We start from the raw sequence: 24,957 nt of genomic DNA, 5'->3' as shown, positions 1-24,957 counted from the left end.
GGTTCCCGAGCCCACCATCCGGGTGCCACTCGGTACACCAGGCCACGTGTGCCTAGTCTGTCCCAAGCCCACCCTGCCGGGTGCCACTTGGTAGAAAAATAGCACTACCTACAAACACCAGAAACTAGTTGCGACTCCTGGACAGAGATCAAGTTGGTTAATAAGCCGAGAGGGGCACTTAAGCATTCCAATGTGTGGTAGTATCGAGTCATTGGACAACATACATAGAACTCAGTGCTTAAGGACGGTTCCAGTGAGACAACCCACCATGTACTCCTACATGGCCTCCCATCGCTACCTTTACCAAATCGTGTTCACACACTTCACTCTCAGCATCAGAACATATCGTAACACTCCAATTCATTCCCAATGAACCAGACCTGACACAACTCTAAGAAATAGTAGGCATAGCATGGTAGAAACACATCAGTGGCTTCAATCAACTCCTACACATGCTAGTGGGTTTCAACTATTTACTGTGGCAATGACAGGTCATGCAGAGGAATGGGTTCAACTACCGCAGCACAAAGTAGCAGATGAATCGCTGTTGTCCTAATGCAATAACTGAGAGCAGGAGCGAGAGAGTAAGGTTTTATCGAAATGAACAAGGGGGTTTGCTTGCCTGGTAGATCAGCAAGGAAGGCACTGCTTCATAGATAGGCACTCTGGAACAGACTCCGGAGCAGGACCTATCGAGAAGGGACAGTGTCGGCAATCAAACACAATCATATGCAACAATATGATGCATGAACATGGCATGTAGATGTGATGCTGTTTGAGCTAATGCAACTGGTAATCATTTGGTTTGAAGTCCATGTGAACCAAAGGTTCAAATGCATCTCCAAATCAAGCTCCTATATATGACATAATGTGTTTTTCTCATATTCAGCATGTATAAGTTGGTTTTTCATGCATGAAACTAGTACAGATGGAAAGATTGCATTTTTCTGATAATTTTTCATATATAATTTATTTTAATCTGAGCTACGGTTGAATTGTTATGAATTTTTGAAGTTTAAAACAATTTCTGGAATTTCCTGATTTAATTTAATCCCAGAAATCATATATTGCGTCAGCATTGAGTAAGCATGATGTCAGCAGTCAACTGCGGCTGATGGGGTCAAACCTGACGTGTGGGGTCCACACGTCAGTGACACTGAGGTTAAACAGGGGTTAATTTAATCCTAATTAAAAGTTAGTGGCGCTGGGGCCCACTGTCAGTGTCAGGGTTAATTAACAGAGGTTGATTAGATTTAAACTAATCCTAAACCCGAATTAGCAGGGACGGGCCCCACTTGTCATTGAGCCAGGGGAGGTCAAACCCCCTGGTCAACCGGGGCTCATACACCGGCGTTTAGCGGCCGGCGGCAGCAAACGCGGCGGAGGGCGCGGGATTTCCACTCCGGCGCCCAATCGAGCAGCGGAAGGCATGCGCGGGAAGCTGGGGCTCGCGCGCACCCACTGGTGCCCTCCGTTTCGCCGGAGATGGCCTAGATCGACGGCGGCGACCACTTGGGCGGCGGCCGGAGTTCGGGCGCGAGCGGGATCGGGCTGCGGGGCACGGGGAGGCCACCTGAGGGGCTCGGCGGCACCCTCGCGGCACTGGGAGCGCGATGGGATGCTCGGTTTGGGCAGAGGCGGGCCGAGACGGCGACGGTGACATGGACGGCGGCGAGAGGCTTCGGCCGCGGTGGGGAACGGTGCTACGGCGCGGAAACGAGGGGGAGAAGAGAGGGGAACGGTGGCGGAGCTCACCGCGGATCCAACGGCGTCGACGGCGAGCTCGGGGAAGGCTTGGGGCAGCCGGAGCGACGACGGCGATCTCGTCGGCCGGAGCTTGAAGACGACGGCGATTGCGATGAAGCGAAGCTCGTCCGGGTTGCTTGCTCGGTGAGGAGGGAGAGGGGGTCGCGGCGGAGCTCGGGGGCTCTACGGAGGGGCGAGGGGACGGCGGGGAGCGCGTCGGTGGTGAGCTGCGGCGGCGGCAGTGCTTCGGGTGAGAGAGAGAGAGAGCAGGGGGAGAAGCACGGGAGAGAGGGGGGTGAGGCCAGGGGATCGGGGCGGCACCGAGAAGAAGCAACGCGGCGTCGCGCTGGCAGGGCAGGCAGGCAGGCGAGCTGGTGGCGTGGCGCAGTGGCGCGCGCGCGCGCCGGGCACGCTCCCCTCCCTCTGTCGAGGACGAAGACGACAGAGGAGGAGGCGGGCTGGGCCGCCTGCTGGCTGGGCCGGCCTGCTGCTGCTGGGCTGCACATGGGGGAGCCCCAGGTAAGCTTCTCCTTCTTTTATTTTTTTGTTTTCTAATTTTTCTGACATTTGTTTTGATTTAGTAATAATACTAAATCAATTTATTTACTTATGCCAATTTTTGCAGGGGCTAACTATATTATTCCAGAGCTCCTTTATAAATGGCATAATTTTTGGACCATATTTCATATATATAACAATATATATCCAAAGCAAATAATTATCGGATTAATCCAAATGGCCAAAATTAAATATCCATGAGCTCCTAAAAATATTGGTTTGATTTTTATCTCTGTCCAATATTTTCAGAGGGCAACATGAGCATTTTCTTGGACCCTTTTGGAGAAATTTTTATTTAGGTCATTTTCAAAAATGATTCTGAGGGTTCCACCAATCCTCATTTCAAATTTAAATGAAATTTAAATATGATGCACAAATGGCTAGCTAGTCTAGGTCATACCAGACTAGGGATGTGACAACTCGCCCCCACTTGAAAAAATCTCGTCCCGAGATTCAAGGGTTGATGGAAAGAAAGCGGGGTACTCCAGTCGAAGCCGATCTTCTCGCTCCCAAGTAGCTTCTCTCTCGGAATGATGAGACCACTGAACTTTGAGAAACTTGATGTTCTGACGTCGAGTGACACGCTCTGCTTGATCAAGAATGCGAACCGGGTACTCTCGGTATGTGAGGTTATCTTGGAGATCAAGCGTTTCGTGGTCCACTCCGCGGATGGGATCCGAGAAGCAACGCCTGAGTTGAGAGACGTGGAAGACATCATGAACTCGAGAAAGATATGGGGGTAGTTCCAACTGGTAGGCAACCTCTCCTCGTTTAGCGAGAATGCGAAAAGGACCAATGTAACGAGGAGCCAACTTGCCCTTGATACCGAAACGATGGGTACCCTTCAAAGGAGTAACCCGAAGGAAAGCCTTTTCTCCAACTTCATAAGTCATATCCTTATGATGACGATCATACTGCCTCTTTTGACGAGATTGGGCTGTTTTCAAATTCTCACGAATGATGCGAACTTGCTCTTCTGCCTTCTGGATCATGTCCGATCCAAAGAATTGTCTTTCACCAGTTTCTGACCAGTTCAAAGGTGTTCGACATCTTCGTCCATAGAGAACCTCAAAAGGAGCTTTCTTGAGGCTGGATTGGTAGCTATTGTTATAGGCAAACTCGGCGAAAGGAAGACATTTCTCCCAATCCATACCGAATGAGATAACGCAAGCTCTGAGCATGTCTTCGAGAATTTGATTGACCCATTCCACCTGACCACTCGACTGAGGGTGGAAAGCGGTACTGAAGGAAAGATGGGTTCCCATGGCAGTTTGGAAACTCTCCCAGAAATGAGAAGTGAAAAGACTGCCACGGTCTGAATTGATCTCTAGTGGAACACCATGAAGTGACACTATTCGAGAAATGTATAAGTCAGCAAGCTGACTAGCAGTGATACTCTCTCGAACAGGAAGGAAGTGAGCCACTTTGGAAAGACGATCAACGACTACGAAGATAGCGTTATTCCCTTTCTTGGTCCTGGGAAAGCCGGTGATGAAGTCCATACCAACTTTATCCCATTTCCATTCAAGAATAGCTAAAGGCTGAAGGGTGCCAGCAGGTCTTTGATGCTCTGCCTTAACGCGACGACATACGTCACATTTAGCAATGAACTCAGCGATTTCTCTCTTCATCCTAGTCCACCAGAACCTCTGGCATAGGTCCTGATACATCTTAGTACTACCGGGATGAATCGTGAGAGGAGATTCATGCGCCTCCTTAAGAATCAATTGTCGAAGATGTTGATTCTTGGGAACCACCAAGCGATTCTCAAAGAAAACAACACCTCGATCATCCATAGAGAAACATCCACCAAATCCCTTCTTAATGTTTCTCTTAATGCGGATAACACCCCTATCAAACTTCTAGTCAGAGATGATCTGATCCTCAAGGGTAGGTTTCGCCACTAAGGTAGAGAGGAATCCGTGAGGAGCAATGTGAAGGTTAAGCTTACAGAATTCCTCATGGAGAAGTGGTTGGCCTTGCTGCAACATGAGATTGTTGCAATAGGATTTACGGCTTAGCGCATCAGCCATGACATTGGCTTTGCCTGGGGTGTAGGTAATCCCTAGATCATAATCCGTGATTAACTCCAACCAACGTCTTTGCCTAAGGTTCAGATCCGGTTGGGTGAAGATATACTTGAGACTCTGGTGATCGGTGTAGATCTCGCAACGTTTACCAAGGAGGTAATGTCGCCAGGTCTTAAGTGCATAGACTACGGCTGCAAGCTCTAGATCATGTGTAGGATAATTCTCCTCATGTGGATGCAACTGTCGAGATGCATAGGCAATCACATGACGATCCTGCATAAGAATGCAACCTAGTCCCTGTCGTGAGGCGTCGCATTAGATAATAAAGTCTTTAGTGAAATCCGGTGGCACAAGTATGGGAGCAGAAGTCAGGCGTCTTTTCAGTTCCTGAAAACTGTGTTCACACTGTGGGGACCACTCAAACTTTTTATCTTTCTTGAGAAGTTCCGTGAGGGGTTTGGCTACTTTGGAGAAGTTTTCAACAAAGCGGCGACAATAGCTGGCTAGACCAAGGAAACTCCTAACTTGTTTAACGGTCTCAGGTGGAGTCCAATCGAGAACAGCCTGAACTCTCTCGGGATTGACAGCAATGCCCTTACCAGAGATTACGTGGCCTAGGTAGGTCACTTCTGGCAACCAAAATTCACACTTGGAGAACTTGGCATAAAGGCGGTGCTCTCTGAGTTTTTCTAACACAAGTCTAAGATGTTCGGCATGCTCTTCCTCGTTCTTCGAGTAGATAAGAATATCATCGAGGTAAACCACGACGAACTTATCTAAGTACTCCATGAAGATCGAGTTCATCAAGCGGGAGAATGTGGCTGGGGCGTTGGTTAGACCAAAGGACATGACGGTGTACTCGTACTGACCATAACGAATAACAAAGGCTGTCTTGGGAATGTCCTCGTTTCTGATCTTAATTTGGTGGTATCCTAACCTTAAATCCATCTTGGAGAAGACTGAGGATCCAGCGAGCTGATCATACAGATCGTTGATCCTGGGAAGCGGATATTTGTTCTTTATCGTGACCAAATTAACGGGACGATAATCTACAACCATCCGGTCCGTACCGTCTTTCTTCTTGACAAAGAGGACGGGGCAAGCCCAGGGAGAAGAACTAGGACGGATGAAACCCTTTTGCAAGGACTCTCGAGTTGTTTCTTAAGCTCGGCTAGTTCTAGGGGTGCCATCTTGTAAGGTCTCCTAGAGATTGGAGTTGTTCCTGGGATAAGATCTATGACGAACTCTACATCTCTGTCAGGTGGAACACCTGGCAGTTCCTCTGGAAAGACATCCGGAAAGTCACGGACTACCGGGATATCTTCAAGGTCTGGAAGAGGGCTGGCATTAAGAGAATAGAGCTGACGCTTTGCAACTCTAGTGGAGACGGTGACTATCTTGCCAGATGGGTGTGTAAGTTGAACAGATCTGGTGTAACAATCAATCTTGGCATGATGAGCTGTCATCCAGTCCATACCCAAGATGATGTTAATATCTGAGGACTTGAGGGCTACAAGTGATGCAAGGAATACAAGTCTATCAACAAGGATTTCATTACCATGGCTGATTCTGGTGGTCTGCCATCTAGACCCTGGGGTTTGGATTTCAAGCGGAGTTGGCATATCACAAAATGACATGTCGTGCAAACGAGCATAGCCTTCAGAAATGAAGGAGTGAGATGCCCCAGTATCGAATAGAACTGATGCTGGGTGACAATTGACAAGGAGTGTATCAAGAACGACATCCGGATCATCATGAGCGTCTTTGGCTGAGACGTGATGCAGACGTCCACGTTCAGTGGGGGCTGACTTAACACTGATCATCTTGCGTGATGGCTTAACACAGCCAACAGTCTTCTCGGCCTTGGGTGGAGCATAACTAGTTTGAGAACAGTCACGTGCATAGTGTCCTGGCTTCCCGCATGTGAAGCAAGTCCCTGAGGTTGGACGGGGACCCGCACTGACAAACGGTCTACCAGTAGGCCTGGGTGAAACATACGACTGAGCTGGGGAAGGCACCACATAGGATGGCCTCGGTGTATATCCGGAAGGAAGAGCGGAGTTTGGAACCCAAATCCGGCGCTTCTGAGAACTAGAACCGGAGGAGGATCCCAAATCACGGGTGTGCTTACGAGACTCCTCGTAAGTGAGTTGAGCTGTCTCTGCATTAATGGCCTTGTTCACAAGGGCTTGGAATGTATCGCAATGATGCAGGTGGAGATCACGACGCAACTTGGGGTTGAGACCCTTCCGGAACCTAGCCTGCTTCTTGGCGTCCGTGGACACTTCTTCTGTGGCATAACGGGTGAGGTTCTCGAACTCTCTGCTGTAAGCATCAACAGCCATCTTATTCTGGGTGAGACTACAGAACTCTTCTCTCTTGCGATCAATGAGGGCTTCAGGAATGAGATGCTCGCGAAAAGCCTCAGTGAAATCTCTCCAGGTAGGAATCTGGCCAGCTGGAAGCATAGCCTCATAGTTCTGCCACCAAAGACTAGCAGGACCTTCCAGGTGGTATGTGGCATAAGTGACCTTGTCATCTTCAGCTACGCTCGCGGAATGCAGCTTATGAGTGATGCTACGAAGCCAGTCATCTGCATCGAGTGGCTCGATGGAATGATGAAAGGTAGGTGGGTGCAAGCGAATGAAATCATGAATGGTAGCAGACCCTTTGAACTGATGTGCGGTGTTCTCCTCGATACGTGCCAACAAACGGTTAGACTCACGCTTGTTCCTCTCCATTTCTAACATGAACTCTGCCAACGAAGGCTGGTCGGGAGGATCCTCATCCCTAGCATCTCCATGGTTCTGGCCACGAACAATAGAACTTGATGACATCCTGAGAAACGAAACCCAGGGATGAAATCAACATTAACTATAGACTGTAGAATGTAGGACAAGGAATTAGTATCTCTCGAACTCCTAGGAAAATTCCGGCAGCATAACGGCAGTAAAATGCTCAGAATGAGACATCCTACTAAAAATGGGGTGGTAACATACTCATCATCATCACTCAAAGTTCTGAGATAGTACTAAACAGACTACACCGGAAGTACTCGAAAACTGGGGTATGACTCTGATCAACCAATCCTAAGGGACTACGGAGTAGTAACACCTGATCCTGATAGACGAAAGAGAAAGCCTAGTTCCTTAACCCCGTAGGAAAGATAGGATGACTCAGATCAGAAGGCCATGAGGTAAAGGAGTAAAAAGAGCCTTACGTTCCAACCCACAATCAATTCCCTTACATAACTAAAGATTTTCTAGACTCAACTTCGACCAGTTTGGCTTGGTAATCCTACAGGCAGTCAGGCTCTGATACCAGCGCTGTCAGGACCCCGACTCAATGCCACATCGATCTAGCATGTAACACCTCATATCACTTTGCGGCCTCACGCACGGTATCCCCACGGGTGTCGCCTTACCTTTGCCCGGGACCGTTTGCGCATTTTGGCACACGTATATGATGGTGTCGCTAGCATCCATATGATAAAGAGCCCGGGCTGACATGGCTAGTCGTAAACCCAAAGTGGCACTAACTTACAGGGACAGGCATCCATGACCCAGCATCGAACGTGTCGGTCATCAACGAGTGAATCCAGGCTGTAGCACTGGGCTAACAGGACTCCGGTGAACCGGGCTGTAGCGGGCTAGCAGGACTCCGGTATTCATCGCGTGACATTTCCCCGAAGGGACAGACACAGGATCGAAGAAGGACACATGCCGGTCTGCCTAAGTGTTCCGGAGCAGTAGCAAGCTACCAGGGCTCAGTGGAAGCACTAGGAGACATTTCCCGGTAAGAGAGGCTACTAAGAATAAACAACTAGATAGTCAGATCCCACACATAGCAATACACATTACACGTACGCATAACATGCAAGTATGTGATGTACAACATGGCATCACAGCATAACTCAACAATCATATAGATAAAGGCTCAGAAGAGCCATCATAGCATTTATTGCAAACAGGGGTCACAAAACCCATCATACAGAGCATACAAGCAACAAGCGGAAGCATTACATGTCTGGGTACAGACATCTACAAATGAAAAAGGCTGAAGAGCCTGACTATCTACAACATCCGATCAAGATCGTAGCTGAGGTACTAGCTACTACTCGAAGTCCATGAGAACACTAGTAAGACCGAGTCTCCGCTGCAAAAACATAAATAAAGCAACATGAGTACACAGGTACTCAGCAAGACTTACATCAGATCCTAGCATACATGCATTTGTATCAAGAGGGTACTGTGGGGTTTAGTTGCAGCAAGCCAGCTTTGGCTCTGTGGCTATCCTGTTCTACAACTACCAGAAACTCTTGAGGTGAGACAACGTACACGAGTCCACTAATCACCACACAATACACTACTATGGATTCATCCCCGTCTCCCTACGAGAAGGCCATCCATAGCACTCACACTTGTCTTGAGCATTTTAGAGTATCCACTTCAAGTTGTCTATGTACCATGTAAGCATCCAAGAAGTCCATAACCGCGGACCCGGCTATTCGAATAGATCATGTTAACCCTGCAGGGGTGTACTTCTTCACACATGCTCTCGCCACTTACCGCCATGTACACGTCATGTATCTCGGCAACCTTCAAGCGGAAGCCTGGCGAGGGTGTCGGCCACGACCTGACTAACCACACAAGACTCTAATCCAGGTTTATCGCCTATTCGGGTTCCATCCGCAAGGAGATCCGGCCGGGGTGTCGCTCACGGCCCCAAACGATGTGTGCAAGGTTCCCGAGCCCACCATCCGGGTGCCACTCGGTACACCAGGCCACGTGTGCCTAGTCTGTCCCAAGCCCACCCTGCCGGGTGCCACTTGGTAGAAAAATAGCACTACCTACAAACACCAGAAACTAGTTGCGACTCCTGGACAGAGATCAAGTTGGTTAATAAGCCGAGAGGGGCACTTAAGCATTCCAATGTGTGGTAGTATCGAGTCATTGGACAACATACATAGAACTCAGTGCTTAAGGACGGTTCCAGTGAGACAACCCACCATGTACTCCTACATGGCCTCCCATCGCTACCTTTACCAAATCGTGTTCACACACTTCACTCTCAGCATCAGAACATATCGTAACACTCCAATTCATTCCCAATGAACCAGACCTGACACAACTCTAAGAAATAGTAGGCATAGCATGGTAGAAACACATCAGTGGCTTCAATCAACTCCTACACATGCTAGTGGGTTTCAACTATTTACTGTGGCAATGACAGGTCATGCAGAGGAATGGGTTCAACTACCGCAGCACAAAGTAGCAGATGAATCGCTGTTGTCCTAATGCAATAACTGAGAGCAGGAGCGAGAGAGTAGGGTTTTATCAAAATGAACAAGGGGGTTTGCTTGCCTGGTAGATCAGCAAGGAAGGCACTGCTTCATAGATAGGCACTCTGGAACAGACTCCGGAGCAGGACCTATCGAGAAGGGACAGTGTCGGCAATCAAACACAATCATATGCAACAATATGATGCATGAACATGGCATGTAGATGTGATGCTGTTTGAGCTAATGCAACTGGTAATCATTTGGTTTGAAGTCCATGTGAACCAAAGGTTCAAATGCATCTCCAAATCAAGCTCCTATATATGACATAATGTGTTTTTCTCATATTCAGCATGTATAAGTTGGTTTGTCATGCATGAAACTAGTACAGATGGAAAGATTGCATTTTTCTGATAATTTTTCATATATAATTTATTTTAATCTGAGCTACGGTTGAATTGTTATGAATTTTTGAAGTTTAAAACAATTTCTGGAATTTCCTGATTTAATTTAATCCCAAAAATCATATATTGCGTCAGCATTGAGTAAGCATGATGTCAGCAGTCAACTGCGGCTGATGGGGTCAAACCTGACGTGTGGGGTCCACACGTCAGTGACACTGAGGTTAAACAGGGGTTAATTTAATCCTAATTAAAAGTTAGTGGCGCTGGGGCCCACTGTCAGTGTCAGGGTTAATTAACAGAGGTTGATTAGATTTAAACTAATCCTAAACCCGAATTAGCAGGGACGGGCCCCACTTGTCATTGAGCCAGGGGAGGTCAAACCCCCTGGTCAACCGGGGCTAATACGACGGCGTTTAGCCGCCGGCGGCAGCAAACGCGGCGGAGGGCGCGGGATTTCCACTCCGGCGCCCAATCGAGCAGCGGAAGGCACGCGCGGGAAGCTGGGGCTCGCGCGCACCCACTGGTGCCCTCCGTTTCGCCGGAGATGGCCTAGATCGACGGCGGCGACCACTTGGGCGGCGGCCGGAGTTCGGGCGCGAGCGGGATCGGGCTGCGGGGCACGGGGAGGCCACCTGAGGGGCTCGGCGGCACCCTCGCGGCACTGGGAGCGCGATGGGATGCTCGGTTTGGGCAGAGGCGGGCCGAGACGGCGACGGTGACATGGACGGCGGCGAGAGGCTTCGGCCGTGGTGGGGAACGGTGCTACGGCGCGGAAACGAGGGGAGAAGAGAGGGGAACGGTGGCGGAGCTCACCGCGGATCCAACGGCGTCGTCGGCGAGCTCGGGGAAGGCTTGGGGCAGCCGGAGCGACGACGGCGATCTCGTCGGCCGGAGCTTGAAGACGACGGCGATTGCGATGAAGCGAAGCTCGTCCGGGTTGCTTGCTCGGTGAGGAGGGAGAGGGGGTCGCGGCGGAGCTCGGGGACTCTACGGAGGGGCGAGGGGACGGCGGGGAGCGCGTCGGTGGTGAGCTGCGGCGGCGGCAGTGCTTCGGGTGAGAGAGAGAGAGCAGGGGGAGAAGCACGGGAGAGAGGGGGGTGAGGCCAGGGGATCGGGGCGGCACCGAGAATAAGCAACGCGGCGTCGCGCTGGCAGGGCTGGCAGGCAGGCGACCTGGTGGCGTGGCGCGGTGGCGCGCGCGCGCGCCGGGCACGCTCTGTTGGGGAACGTTGCAGAAAACAAAAAATTTCCTACTCGTTTCACCAAGATCATCTAGGAGTTCATCTAGCAACGAGTGATTAGATGCATCTACATACCTTTGTAGATCGCGAGCGGAAGCGTTCAAAAGAACGGTGATGATGTAGTCGTACTCGACGTGATCCAAATCACCGATGACCAGCGCCGAACGGACGGCACCTCCGCGTTCAACACACGTACGGAACAGCCACGTCTCCTCCTTCTTGATCCAGCAAGGGAGGGAGGAGAGGTTGAGGGATATGGCACCAGCAGCAGCACGACGGCGTGGTGTTGATGGAGCTGCAGTACTCCGGCAGAGCTTCGCTAAGCACTATGGAGGTGGAGGAGGTGTTGGGGAGGGAGAATTAGGCAACCAAAGGCCAGGGCGTTCAGGTATGAAGTCCCTCCTCTCCCCCACTATATATAGGGGTGCCAAGTGGGGGTGGCCGGCCCTAGGAGATCCAATCTCCTAGGGGGTGCGGCGGCCAAGGGGGGTTTCCCTCCCCCCCAAGGCACCTAGGAGGTGCCTTCCCCTCCTAGGACTCTTCCCCCTTCAAAACCCTAGGCGCATGGGCCTATGTGGGGCTGGTGCCCTTGGCCCATTAGGCCAAGGCGCACCCCCTACAGCCCATGTGGCCCCCCGGGACAGGTGGACCCACCCGGTGGACCCCCGGGACCCTTCCGGTGGTCCCGGTACAATACCGATAAACCCGAAACTTGTCCCGATGCCCGAAACAGGACTTCCCATATATAAATCTTTACCTCCGGACCATTCCGGAACTCCTCGTGACGTCCGGGATCTCATCCGGGACTCCAAACAACATTCGGGTTACTGCATATACATATCCCTACAACCCTAGCGTAACTGAACCTTAAGTGTGTAGACCCTATGGGTTCGGGAGACAAGCAGACATGACCGAGACGACTCTCCGGTCAATAACCAACAGCGGGATCTGGATACCCATGTTTGCTCCCACATGCTCCACGATGATCTCATCGGATGAACCACGATGTCGAGGATTCTATCAACCCCGTACGCTATTCCCTTTGTCTATCGATATGTTACTTGCCCGAGATTCGATCGTCGGTATCCCAATACCTCGTTCAATCTCGTTACCGGCAAGTCACTTTACTCGTACCGTAATGCATGATCCCGTGACCAGACACTTGGTCACTCTGAGCTCATTATGATGATGCATTACCGAGTGGGCCCAGTGATACCTCTCCGTCATACGGAGTGACAAATCCCAGTCTTGATCCATGTAACCCAACAGACACTTTCGGAGATACCCGTAGTCTACCTTTATAGTCACCCAGTTACGTTGTGACGTTTGGCATACCCAAAGCACTCCTACGGTATCCGGGAGTTACACGATCTCATGGTCTAAGGAAAAGATACTTGACATTGGAAAACTCTAGCAAATGAACTATACGATCTTGTGCTATGTTTAGGATTGGGTCTTGTCCATCACATCATTCTCCTAATGATGTGATCTCGTTATCAATGACATCCAGTGTCCATAGTCAGGAAACCATGACTATCTATTGATCAACGAGCTAGTCAACTACAGGCTCACTAGGGACATGTTGATGTCTGTTATTCACACATGTATTACGATTTCCGGATAACACAATTATAGCATGAATAAAGACAATTATCATGAACAAGGAAATATAATAATAATGCTTTTATTATTGCCTCTAGGGCATATTTCCAACAGTCTCCCACTTGCACTAGAGTCAATAATCTAGTTACATTGTGATGAATCGAACACCCATGGAATTCTGGTGTTGATCATGTTTTGCTCTAGGGAGAGGTTTAGTCAACGGATCTGCTACATTCAGGTCCGTATGTACTTTACAAATCTCTATGTCTCCATCTTGAACATTTTCATGAATGGAGTTGAAGCGACGCTTGATGTGCCTTGTCTTCTTGTGAAACCTGGGCTCCTTGGCAAGTGCAATAGCTCCAGTGTTGTCACAGAAGAGCTTGATCGGCCCCGACGCATTGGGTATGACTCCTAGGTCGGTGATGAACTCCTTCACCCATATTGCTTCATGTGCTGCCTCCGAGGCTGCCATGTACTCCGCTTCACATGTAGATCCCGCCACGACGCTTTGCTTGCAACTGCACCAGCTTACTGCCCCACCATTCAAAATATACACGTATCCGGTTTGTGACTTAGAGTCATCCAGATCTGTGTCGAAGCTAGCGTCGATGTAACCCTTTACGACGAGCTCTTCGTCACCTCCATAAACGAGAAACATTTCCTTAGTCCTTTTCAGGTACTTTAGGATATTCTTGACCACTGTCCAGTGTTTCCTTGCCGGGATTACTTTGGTACCTTCCTACCAAACTGACGGCAAGGTTAACATCAGGTCTGGTACACAGCATGGCATACATAATAGAACCTATGGCTGAGGCATAGGGGATGACGCTCATCTCTTCTATATCTTCTGCCGTGGTCGGACATTGAGCTGAGCTCAATTTCACACCTTGTAACACAGGCAAGAACCCCTTCTTGGATTGATCCATATTGAACTTCTTCAATATCTTATCAAGGTATGTGCTTTGTGAAAGACCTATGAGGCGTCTTGATCTATCTCTATAGATTTTGATGCCTAATATGTAAGAAGCTTCTCCAAGGTCCTTCATTGAAAAACTTTTATTCAAGTAGGCCTTGATGCTGTCCAAGAGTTCTATATCATTTCCCATCAAAAGTATGTCATCTACATATAATATGAAAAATGCTACAGAGCTCCCACTCACTTTCTTGTAAACGCAGGCTTCTCCATAAGTTTGTGTAAACCCAAACGCTTTGATCATCTCATCAAAGCGAATGTTCCAACTCCGAGATGCTTGCACCAGCCCATAAATCGAGCGTTGGAGCTTGCACACTTTGTCAGCATTCTTAGGATCGACAAAACCTTCCGGCTGCATCATATACAATTCTTCCTTAAGGAAACCATTAAGGAATGCCGTTTTGACGTCCATTTGCCATATTTCGTAATCATAGAATGCGGCAATTGCTAACATGATTCGGACGGACTTCAGCTTCGCTACCGGCGATAAAGTCTCATCATAGTCAACCCCTTGAACTTGTCGATAACCCTTAGCGACAAGCCGAGCTTTATAGATGGTCACATTACCATCCGCGTCTGTCTTCTTCTTAAAGATCCATTTATTTTCTATGGCTCGCCGCTCAACGGGCAAGTCAGTCAAAGTCCATACTTTGTTTTCATACATGGATCCTATCTCGGATTTCATGGCTTCCAGCCATTTGTCGGAATCCGGGCCCGCCATCGCTTCTTCATAGTTCGAAGGTTCACCGTTGTCTAACAGCATGATTTCCAAGACAGGGTTGCCGTACCACTCTGGTGCGGAACGTGTCCTTGTCGACCTTCGAATTTCAGTAGGGGCTTGATCAGAAGTATCTTGATCATTTTCATTTACTTCCTCTCTAGTCGGTGCAGGCACCTCAGGAACATTTTCTTGAGTTGCGCCATTTTCCGGTTCAAGAGGTAATACTTCATCAAGCTCTACTTTCCTCCCACTTACTTCTTTCGAGAGAAACTCTTTCTCCAGAAAGGACCCATTCTTGGCAACAAAGATCTTGCCTTCGGATCTGAGGTAGAAGGTGTACCCAATAGTTTCTTTTGGGTATCCTATGAAGACGCATTTTTTCGACTTGGGTTCGAGCTTTTCAGGTTGAAGTTTCTTGACATAAGCATCGCATCCCCAAACTTTTAGAAACGACAGCTTAGGTTTCTTCCCAAACCATAATTCATACGGTGTCGTCTCAACGGATTTTGACGGAGCCCTATTTAAAGTGAATGCGGCAGTCTCTAAAGCATAGCCCCAAAAAGAAAGCGGTAAATCGGTAAGAGACATCATAGATCGCACCATATCTAACAGAGTGCGATTACGACGTTCGGACACACCATTACGCTGAGGTGTTCCAGGCGGCGTGAGTTGTGAAACTATTCCACATTTTCTTAAGTGTGCCCCAAACTCGTGACTCAAGTATTCTCCTCCACGATCTGATCGCAAAAACTTGATTTTCCTGTCACGTTGATTTTCAACCTCACTCTGAAATTCCTTGAACTTTTCAAAGGTTTCAGACTTGTGTTTCATTAAGTAGATATACCCATACCTACTTAAATCATCAGTGAGAGTGAGAACATAACGATAGCCACCGCGAGCCTCAACACTCATCGGACCGCACACATCAGTATGTATGATTTCCAATAAGTCGGTTGCTCGCTCCATTGTTCCTGAGAACGGAGTCTTGGTCATTTTACCCATAAGGCATGGTTCGCACGTGTCAAATGATTCATAATCAAGAGACTCTAAAAGTCCATTAGCATGGAGCTTCTTCATGCGTTTGACACCTATGTGACCAAGGCGGCAGTGCCACAAGTATGTGGGACTATCATTATCAACCTTACTTCTTTTGGTACTCACATTATGAACATGTGTAGCATCACGTTCGAGATTCATAAAGAATAAACCATTCACCATAGGAGCATGACCATAAAACATATCTCTCATAAAAATGGAACAACCATTATTCTCAGATTTAAAAGAGTAGCCATCTCGAATTAAACGAGATCCCGATACAATGTTCATGCTCAAAGCTGGCACTAAATAAAAATTATTAAGGTTTAAAACTAATCCCGAAGGGAGATGCAGAGGTAGCGTGCCGACGGCGATCACATTGACCTTGGAACCATTCCCGACGCGCATCGTCACCTCGTCCTTTGCCAGTTTCCGCTTATTCCGCAGCCCCTGCTTTGAGTTACAAATGTGAGCAACTGCACCGGTATCAAATACCCAGGAGCCACTACGGGCACTAGTAAGGTACACATCAATTACATGTATATCACATATACCTTTTGTTTTGCTGGCCTTCTTATCCGCTAAGTACTTAGGGCAGTTCCGCTTCCAGTGACCGCTTCCCTTGCAATAAAAGCACTCAGTCTCGGGCTTGGGTCCATTCTTTGGCTTCTTCCCGGCAGCTTGCTTGCCGGGCGCGGCAACCTCCTTGCCGTCCTTCTTGAAGTTCTTTTTACCCTTGCCTTTCTTGAACTTAGTGGTTTTATTGACCATCAACACTTGATGTTCCTTCTTGACTTCTACCTCCGCTGATTTCAGCATTGAGAACAACTCAGGAATGGTCTTTTGCATCCCCTGCATGTTGAAGTTCATCACAAAGCTCTTGTAGCTTGGTGGAAGCGACTGGAGGATTCTGTCAATGACCGCATCATCCGGGAGGTTAACTCCCAGCTGAGACAAGCGGTTATGTAACCCAGACATAGTGAGTATGTGCTCACTGACAGAACTATTTTCCTCCATCTTACAGCTGAAGAACTTATCGGAGACTTCATATCTCTCGATCCGGGCATGAGCTTGAAAAACCATTTTCAGCTCTTCGAACATCTCATATGCTCCATGTCTCTCAAAACGCTTTTGGATCCCCGGCTCTAAGCTGTAAAGCATGCCACACTGAACGAGGGAGTAGTCGTCAACACGTGTCTGCCAAGCGTTCATAACGTCTTGGTTCTGTGGGACGGGAGCTTCACCTAGCGGTGCTTGTAGGACATAATCTTTCTTGGCAGCTATGAGGATGATCCTCAGGTTCCGGACCCAGTCCGTATAGTTGCTGCCATCGTCTTTCAGCTTGGTTTTCTCTAGGAACGCGTTGAAGTTGAGGACTACGTGGGCCATTTGATCTACAAGACATATTGTAAAATATTTTAGACTAAGTTCATGATAATTAAGTTCATCTAATCAAATTATTAATGAACTCCCACTTAGATTAGACATCCCTCTAGTCATCTAAGTATTACATGATCCGAGTTAACTAGACCGTGTCCGATCATCACGTGAGACGGACTAGTCAACATCGGTGAACATCTTCATGTTGATCGTATCTTCTATACGACTCATGCTCGACCTTTCGGTCTTCTGTGTTCCGAGGCCATGTCTGTACATGCTAGGCTCGTCAAGTCAACCTAAGTGTTTGCATGTGTAAATCTGTCTTACACCCGTTGTATGTGAACGTCTGAATAAAACACCCGATCATCACGTGGTGTTTTGAAACAGCGAACTGTCGCAATGGTGCACAGTTAGGGGAAACACTTCTTGAATTTATTGTGAGGGATCATCTTATTTACTACCGTCGTTCTAAGTAAACAAGATGCAAAACATGATAAACATCACATGCAATCAAATAATAAACGTGACATGATATGGCCAATATCACATAGCTCCTTTGATCTCCATCTTGGGGCTCCATGATCATCTTGTCACCGGCTTGACACCATGATCTCCATCATCATGATCTCCATCATCGTGTCTCCATGAAGTTGCTCGCCAACTATTACTTCTACTACTATGGCTAACGTGTTTAGCAATAAAGTAAAGTAATTTACATGGCATTTCTCGATGACACGCAGGTCATTAAAAGAATAAAGACAACTCCTATGGCTCCTGCCGGTTGTCATACTCATCGACATGCAAGTCGTGAATCCTATTACAATAGCATGAACATCTCATACATCACATATAGATCATTCATCATTCATCACAACTTTGGCCATATCATATCACAAACCACTTGCTGCAAAAACAAGTTAGACGTCCTCTAATTGTTGTTGCAAGTTTTACGTGGCTGAATTAGGGTTCTAGCAAGAACGTTTTCTTACCTACGTTAAAGCCACAACGTGATATGTCAACTTCTATTTACCCTTCATAAGGACCCTGTTCATCGATTCCGCTCCAACTAAAGTGGGAGAGACAGACACCCGCCAGCCACCTTATGCAACTAGTGCATGTTAGTCGGTGGAACCGGTCTCACGTAAGCGTACGTGTAAGGTTGGTCCGGGCCGCTTCATCCCACAATACCGCTGAAGCAAGAAAGGACTAGTAACGGCAAGAAAGTTGACAAATCTACGCCCACAACAAATTGTGTTCTACTCGCGCAAGAAGAACTACGCATAGACCTAGCTCTGATACCATTGTTGGGGAACGTTGCAGAAAACAAAAAATTTCCTACTCGTTTCACCAAGATCATCTAGGAGTTCATCTAGCAACGAGTGATTAGATGCATCTACATACCTTTGTAGATCACGAGCGGAAGTGTTCAAAAGAACGGTGATGATGTAGTCGTACTCGACGTGATCCAAATCACCGATGACCAGCGCCGAACGGACGGCACCTCCGCGTTCAACACACGTACGGAACAGCCACGTCTCCTCCTTCTTGATCCAGCAAGGGAGGGAGGAGAGGTTGAGGGAGATGGCACCAGCAGCAGCACGACGGCGTGGTGTTGATGGAGCTGCAGTACTCCGGCAGAGCTTCGCTAAGCACTATGGAGGTGGAGGAGGTGTTGGGGAGGGAGAAGGAGGCAACCAAAGGCCAGGGCGTTCAGGTATGAAGTCCCTCCTCTCCCCCACTATATATAGGCGTGCCAAGGGGGGTGGCCGGCCCTAGGAGATCCAATCTCCTAGGGGGTGCGGCGGCCAAGGGGGGTTTCCCTCCCCCCCAAGGCACCTAGGAGGTGCCTTCCCCTCCTAGGACTCTTCCCCCTTCAAAACCCTAGGCGCATGGGCCTATGTGGGGCTGGTGCCCTTGGCCCATTAGGCCAAGGCGCACCCCCTACAGCCCGTGTGGCCCCCCGGGACAGGTGGACCCACCCGGTGGACCCCCGGGACCCTTCCGGTGGTCCCGGTACAATACCGATAACCCCGAAACTTGTCCCGATACCCGAAACAGGACTTCCCATATATAAATCTTTACCTCCGGACCATTCCGGAACTCCTCGTGACGTCCGGGATCTCATCCGGGACTCCAAACAACATTCGGGTTACTGCATATACATATCCCTACAACCCTAGCGTAACTGAACCTTAAGTGTGTAGACCCTACGGGTTCGGGAGACAAGCAGACATGACCGAGACGACTCTCCGGTCAATAACCAACAGCGGGATCTGGATACCCATGTTGGCTCCCACATGCTCCACGATGATCTCATCGGATGAACCACGATGTCGAGGATTCTATTAACCCCGTACGCTATTCCCTTTGTCTATCGATATGTTACTTGCCCGAGATTCGATCGTCGGTATCCCAATACCTCGTTCAATCTCGTTACCGGCAAGTCACTTTACTCGTACCGTAATGCATGATCCCGTGACCAGACACTTGGTCACTCTGATCTCATTATGATGATGCATTACCGAGTGGGCCCAGTGATACCTCTCCGTCATACGGAGTGACAAATCCCAGTCTTGATCCATGTAACCCAACAGACACTTTCGGAGATACCCGTAGTCTACCTTTATAGTCACCCAGTTACGTTGTGACGTTTGGCATACCCAAAGCACTCCTACGGTATCCGGGAGTTACACGATCTCATGGTCTAAGGAAAAGATACTTGACATTGGAAAACTCTAGCAAATGAACTATACGATCTTGTGCTATGTTTAGGATTGGGTCTTGTCCATCACATCATTCTCCTAATGATGTGATCTCGTTATCAATGACATCCAGTGTCCATAGTCAGGAAACCATGACTATCTGTTGATCAACGAGCTAGTCAACTAGAGGCTCACTAGGGACATGTTGATGTCTGTTATTCACACATGTATTACGATTTCCGGACAACACAATTATAGCATGAATAAAGACAATTATCATGAACAAGGAAATATAATAATAATGCTTTTATTATTGCCTCTAGGGCATATTTCCAACACGCTCCCCTCCCTCTGTCGAGGACGAAGACGACAGAGGAGGAGGCGGGCTGGGCCGCCTGCTAGCTGGGCCGGCCTGCTGCTGCTGGGCTGCACAGGGGGGAGCCCCAGGTAAGCTTCTCCTTCTTTTATTTTTTTGTTTTCTAATTTTTCTGACATTTGTTTTGATTTAGTAATAATACTAAATCAATTTATTTACTTATGCCAATTTTTGCAGGGGCTAACTATATTATTCCAGAGCTCCTTTATAAATGGCATAATTTTTGGACCATATTTCATATATATAACAATATATATCCAAAGCAAATAATTATCGGATTAATCCAAATGGCCAAAATTAAATATCCATGAGCTCCTAAAAATATTGGTTTGATTTTTATCTCTGTCCAATATTTTCAGAGGGCAACATGAGCATTTTCTTGGACCCTTTTGGAGAAATTTTTATTTAGGTCATTTTCAAAAATGATTCTGAGGGTTCCACCAATCCTCATTTCAAATTTAAATGAAATTTAAATATGATGCACAAATGGCTAGCTAGTCTAGGTCATACCAGACTAGGGATGTGACATCCGGTTCCGGGGTTGGTGTAGGATTCCGATAGGCTTGAACGGCCGCCCACGGAACGATGTGAGGACCTGCAGACAAGTTAAACAAAGAGGGAGCAGGCAAAGTAATAGTCTCAGGGTGATGTTTATCAAAGTATAATTTATATTTGAGCTCCTCTTCACGACTCTTAACAAGAAAGTCATGCGCTAGCATACTCTTATAATCAAAATAAGCACGGGGCAACGATGTTTCTTCTTTCTCCTCATGCCTAATAGGTATTTCAAAATATTCAGCTAGGCGCGAAGCATAAATGCCTCAAAAGATGGGGCCCTTAGTACGGTTCAGACTTAACCGTCTAGCAACGATTCCACCCATACTAAAAGAGTTATTGCGGTATAAACCATGGAACAAAATAATAATATCAGGAACACTAAGGTTTCCACAGTTCCCGCGTCCAATCAAGCAACGACTAGCAAATAAGGCAAAGTAGCATAAAACAGGAAAATGTATGCTAGTAATCCTTGCATCAGAAACCTTCCTGGTTTCTCCCACAGTGATAGTGTTAATAAAAGCTTCTACTTCGTTACGGTGTGGTTCATCCAAGGTTCCCTCAAAGGGTATTTTGCAAACCTCGCAAAATTCAGCTAATGGCATCTCGTTAACAACGTCATATAAATGAAACTCTACTGATGGAGGTGATTTCTTAGGGAAAAAGTAGAAGTTTTGCACAAAAGTATCTGTGAGTAAGAGATACTGATGACGTTGGCCGCGGAGGAAGTCGGTGAGGCCAACATTCTCAATCAATAAATAGAAATCCTCGTAAATCCCGGCTCTCCTCAACAAGTCATCGTAAGGCCATTCACACGGCCAGACCTCCGCGGTGCGAGGCAAATTAAATTTGGGCTTCTGCTCTTCTTCCTTTTGTTTTTCCTTCGAGCTTCGGCTCGACGAGCCCCCCAAAAGTCTCTTCATTACTTTCTGAAATAATCTGAAGTTTTTAGTAACTTCAAATAAAAGTGAACCAACTTCAATAAAATTGATAGCAACAACTCCCACAAGTGCCTAGAACTACTTGGAACCATATAAATTTGACATGCAAGCTCAAGAACATGGTCACCTATGCAGCACAAATTTGCAATGAATAAAGCACTAGAACAAACACTAATTGGACCGATGGAGGAGTTACATACCAAGGAACAATCTCCCCAAGCAGTTTTGCGAGAGGTGCTTTGAGCAAGGACATCGAAAATCACAGCAATATGGGCTGGAACTCGTGCTTGAGTTGGTTTTTCGGGTTTGTGTGAGGCAGAGGAAGAAGATGGGTGCAGGGATAAGTGGAGGAGGGCCACCGTGGGCCCACGCGGCAGGGGGGTGCGCCTAGGGGGTAGGGCGCGTCCTCCACCCTCGTGGCCAGGTGGCAGCTCCCCCGCACTAATTTTTGCATAGTAAATCCTCAAATATTCCCGAAAAAATCATATTAAATTGGCATGGCATTCTGAGGACTTTTATTTTCGGGATATTTTTATATTGCACGGATAAGTCAGGAAACAGACAAAAAAATACTATTTTACTTTATTTCTACTAAATAACAGAAAATATAAAGAGGGTACAGAAGGTTGTGCTTCTAGTTTCATCCATCTCATGCTCATCAAAAAGATTCCACTAACAAGGTTGATCAAGTCTTGTTAAAAAAACTCATTCCGAATAACATGGAGTCGGAGAAATTTCGAATAACACTAAGTTACCTCAACGGGGATATGAAAATCCCCAACAATAAGAATATCATACTTTTTCTTGACAGTAGGGAGAGGAAATTCAAAACCTCCAAATATAATCAATGGAATTTTTCCAATAGAGTTGATACTATAAACTTGAGGTTGTTTCCTCGGAAAGTGTACCATGTGCTCATTACCATTAACATGAAAAGTGACATTGCCTTTGTTGCAATCAATAACAGCCCCTGCAGTATTAAGGAAAGGTCTTCGAAGAATAATAGACATACTATCATCCTCGGGAATATCAAGAATAACAAAGTCTGTTAAAATAGTAACTTTTGCAACTACAACAGGCACATCCTCACAAATAACGACAGGTATAGCAGTTGATTTTTCAGCCATTTGCAAAGATATTTCAGTAGGTGTCAACTTATTCAAGTCAAGTCTACGATATAAAGAGAGAGGCATAACACTGACACCGGCTCCAAGATCACATAAAGCAGTTTTAACATAATTTCTCTTAATGGAGCATGGTATAGTAGGTACTCCTGGATCTCCAAGTTTCTTTGGTATTCCACCCTTAAAAGTATAATTAGCAAGCATGGTGGAAATTTCATCTTCCGGTATCTTTCTTTTATTAGTAATGATATCCTTCATATACTTAGCATAAGGATTTGCTTTGAGCACATCAGTTAATCGCATACGCAAAAAGATGGGTCTAATCATTTCAGCAAAGCGCTCAAAATCCTCATCATCCTTTTTCTTGGATGGTTTCGGAGGAAAAGGCATGGGTTTCTGAACCCATGGTTCCCTTTCTTTACCATGTTTCCTAGCAATGAAGTCTCTTTTATCATAACATTGATTCCTTGATTGTGGGTTATCAAGATCAACAACAGGTTCAACTTCTACATCATTATCATCATTAATATTTTCACTAGGTTCATGTTCATTACCAGATTGTGTTTCAGCATTAGACATAGAGATATCATTTGGATTCTCAGGTGGTTCAGCAATAGGTTCACTAGAAGTTTGCAAAGTCCTATCATTTTTATTTTTCTTCCTTTGAGAAGAACTAGGTACATCAATATTATTTCTCTGAGAATCTTGCTCGATTCTCTTAGGGTGGCCTTCAGGATACAAAGGTTCCTGGGTCATTCTACCAGTTCTAGTAGCCACTCTAATAGCATAATCATTTTTCTTACTATTCATTTCATCAAGCACTTCTTTCTGAGCTTTAAGTACTTGTTCTACTTGAGTGGTAACCATAGAAGCATGTTTGCTAACAAGTTTAAGTTCACCTCTAATATTAGCCATAAAATCACCCAAGCGTTTAATCATAAAGGTATTCTGTTTTAATTGTCTACCAAAATAAGCATTAAAGTCATCTTGCTTAAACGTAAAGTCATCAAACTCATCCAAGCACTGACTAGCAATTTTAGTAGGAGGGACTTCAGCTTTATCATATCTATAGAGAGAATTTACCTTTACTACCTGTGTCGGGATATCGGGATCAGGAGGTTCTTCAGTGAATAAGGAATTGAGATCATATACTTCTTCAACAGGTGGTAAATTAAGACCGTGTATTTCTTCAATAGGAGGTAAATTCTTAACATCTTCAGCTTTAATACCTTTTTCTTTCATAGATTTCTTTGCCTCTTGCATATCTTTGGGACTGAGAAATAGAACACCTCTCTTCTTCGGAATTGGTTTAGGAATAGGCTCAGTAATTGGCTCTGGAGCTGGCTCAGGAGGTGGCTCGGGAGGTACCCAATTATTTTCATTTGTCAACATATTATTCAATAGAATTTCAGCTTCATTCGGTGTTCTTTTCCTGAAAAGAGAACCAGCACAGCTATCCAGGTAATCTCCGGAAGCATCACTTAGTCCATTATAAAAGATATCAAGTATTTCAGGTTTCTTAAGAGGATGATCAGGCAAAGCATTAAGTAACTTGATAAGCCTCCCCCAAGCTTGTGGGAGACTCTCTTCTTTAATTTGCACGAAGTTGTATATTTCCCTCAAAGCAGCTTGTTTCTTATGAGCAGGGAAATATTTAGCAGAGAAGTAATAAATCATATCCTAGGGACTACGCACACAACCAGGATCAAGAGAATTAAACCATATCTTAGCATCACCCTTTAATGAGAACGGAAATATTTTGAGTATATAAAGGTAGCGCGATCTCTCATCATTAGTAAACAGGGCGGCTATATCATTTAACTTAGTAAGATGTGCCACAATAGTTTCAGATTCATAGTCATAGAAAGGATTAGATTCAACCAAAATAATTATATCTGGATCAACAGAAAATTCATAATAATCCTTATCGGGCACACAGATAGGTGAAGTAGCAAAAGCAGGGTCGGGTTTCATTCTATCTCTAAGAGATTCTTTACTCCATTTAACTAGCAGCCTCTTAAGTTCGTATCTATCCTGGCAGGCAAAAATAGCTGCAGAAGATTCCGCATCAAAAAGATAACCCTCAGGAATAGCAGGCATATTCTCATCACCACTCTAATCATCGTATTCAGATTCAATAATTTCTCTTTCTCTAGACCTAGAAATCTGTTCATCAAGAAATTTACCAAGGGGCACAGTAGTATCAAGCATAGAAGTAGTTTCATCATAAGTATCATGCATAGCAGAAGTGGCATCATCAATAACATGCGACATATCGGAACGAATAG

Source organism: Triticum dicoccoides, chromosome 7B (genome assembly GCF_002162155.2).
Source record: "Triticum dicoccoides isolate Atlit2015 ecotype Zavitan chromosome 7B, WEW_v2.0, whole genome shotgun sequence".
NCBI classification, from domain to species: Eukaryota; Viridiplantae; Streptophyta; class Magnoliopsida; order Poales; family Poaceae; genus Triticum; species Triticum dicoccoides.
Note: the sequence above shows the minus strand (reverse complement) of the source record.